We start from the raw sequence: 2,745 nt of genomic DNA, 5'->3' as shown, positions 1-2,745 counted from the left end.
TTATGTTATTTCTACGTAAATGTTACTCTTCTTTTGTTCTGACATTTTTTTGCTCACAAGGTAACCAAAATATGCTGACAAAAACATTTTGACCAAACCATAATCTGAAAATAACGTAACTGTTATGGGAATAGTGGAACATTGTTCCGTAATGATTAAAATAAATGTTAGCGAACGGGGGTGTTCACTAGATGATTTTTCTCTCAGTGATCTTTAATATAATATATTTAAAATAATTTAGAACTTCCCACTAATATTAAAATATTTTTAATCCCACAAGTGATCTTTAATATAAAACGCGATATGTTCAAGCGAGCTGCAATACCATCTTTAAAAAATCCCTATACAAACTTTTCAAATAATTTGATATTTATATAGTTTTTACAATGATTCTTTTAAGAATAAAAAACCTTTTTAACGCACTTGATGCGAAATAATTTCTAAAATTGTAGTAAAATCTTCTCATTCAGATGTAAGAGACGACAGGATAAATTCCACAATTTTTCTGGATATTGATGTTCGTTTGCCATTCGATATGGAGTGGCAACACCGCAATTTCTAAAGATAAAAAAAAAGATAAAGAGATATAATGCGAAATGAATTTATTATATTTACATAAAAAAAAAAATTTTTTTTGTATAATATATATTATAAAAATATAAAAAAGAGCTACGAACCTAAAAACGAATATTTTTAATTTAGATAGTTAAATCATACAAACAAAAACAGACGTTTCATACCCGATTGGATCATTAAATTCATTCTCTGGACTTTATCTTACTCGATTAACGCGTACCACAAGCGATTGGAAAGAAAAAATTTGTTACTATCTTATTGACTTGCGATAATTTTTTTAATATTATGCACTTCTTTCTTTGTCTTGATACTGTATTAACATTTCTTTGACTAGCGATTTTGCGTTCTTAATTAATAACTTGTTTGTAAATCTTAATTGTCATCTTTATGTACTGATCATGGTCAAATCTTGAAAATGTCTACGTTTCTTATATAATAATAATAAATATATTATTTTCATTTTTAACATCTGTTGCTGTATGCTCCTTATTATTTATATTTGTATTATTGAGTCACCTTCAAAAATTTAAATTTTATACTTGGAATTAAATACGATTTTTGACTAGATGCTTTCAAAAAATATCATGTATTTTATAATCGATCTAATACTGATTAGATCCATACTTTTTACACACAATAGTTGCAATTAATTAGGTTTTTATCAGTGACTTAATAATTTTTTAATACTTTAGACCTCAATTTATAATTCATTATATATTTTTTAGGCTCATAGCCCTCTTTTATATTTTTATTTTATTTTTATTGAGATTGAACCTTTTGACATATTATTTAATATATAATGTATTCTTACGAATAATAGAGATCCCTTCTCATTAGCTACCTCTTCTACGGAACAATATATTGTTGTTTGCGCTCCTTGTTTAACATTTTTATAAAACAATTGGAAAAATATATTACAACAGAAAGTAAAACCCGGAAATAGTGCCTTATTACTATGCCGTATTATTCTGGTCGGAATAATACCAGGATGTAAAGAATATACATTTATCCCAGAAATATTTGCCTCTAAAAATTTTGATGTAGGAGTCTATCTTCAATATATATTTTTCCTTTATTACGTAAATTAAATTATTAATGATTAATTAATGATTGTTGAATATGAATTAAATTGATATTAAATAAATATGATTCAAAGTAATTCGTATAAATAATGCGATGTTTGTCATACCTTTTAATTTACGAGCGAGTTCTTTGGTGAACAAAATGTTTGCCAATTTGGATTGTGCATAACTTTTAAACGGCCCATAAGATCTCTCCAAATTAATATCATCAAAATCTATATCAGCCACTATAGTAGAAAATTTGTGTGTAACAGAAATGAAATGACTCTTCTAATATTGACACACAATTTAAAAGTGTTGATGACGTTTTATAAAAAATATTTACACAAGACGTTTAAGGTAAAAGATATCCATACAAAATATTTAATAAAAAATTATATAAGATATATAGCCCCAAGTTATTTTCATGAATTATATATTTCATAATCTTAATATATTGTATAAAAATTCTTTATAATATGTATATATTTATAAAAAGTATTTATAAACTCGCTCTTTTATTATTCATAATTTTTTTAATAATGATTTTTAATAATTTCTTAGTTTTAAACAAGAACTAGTAAATAAAAATCGATTCAATTTTAAAACTATCACAATATTTTACATACAAAAATGTGTAAATGACGAGACATTAATTATTCTGCAGTTGGGAGATGACTTCTGCATTTTTGGCAATAGTAGAAGTGTCAAAAGAAAGTGACCAAGATGATTGACTTGTAATGTCGTTTCATTTCCTCTGTTTTCTCGTATAACGGATAAATTGCCACACCGGCATTATTTATGAGTATGTGAATACTCATGCTGCTTCGTTCATCAGCAAATTTTTAGCACAATCTCTCACGCTCTTCAAACTACGTAGATCCAAAGAATAAATCGCAAGTTCACTTATTTTATTTTTATATTCTTTGTTGATCTTAAAATAGCCGTAGGTTTACAACCGATGTCATTTTTTCAACATATACAAATTTAATTAAAGTAAATATAGTTTAATGAAGAGAAAGAGAAAATAATAATTAAGCAAATAATAATTAACTTAATTGATTCTTAATACTTATGTTACGAATTTATCTATTTACCTTGAAGGTGA

At 25.6% G+C, this 2,745-nt stretch overlaps 1 pseudogene; it reads right to left on the bottom strand.

Annotated features, from left to right (window-relative positions):
• Positions 1–414: 414 nt before the first annotated feature.
• Positions 415–2,745, bottom strand: part of LOC108684703 — a 3,344-nt pseudogene continuing 1,013 nt past the window's right edge.

Source organism: Atta colombica, unplaced genomic scaffold (genome assembly GCF_001594045.1).
Source record: "Atta colombica isolate Treedump-2 unplaced genomic scaffold, Acol1.0 scaffold100, whole genome shotgun sequence".
In the NCBI taxonomy this organism is placed as follows: Eukaryota; Metazoa; Arthropoda; class Insecta; order Hymenoptera; family Formicidae; genus Atta; species Atta colombica.
The sequence above is the reverse complement of the archived record's forward strand: the minus strand, read 5'-3'. Positions and strand labels throughout refer to the sequence as shown.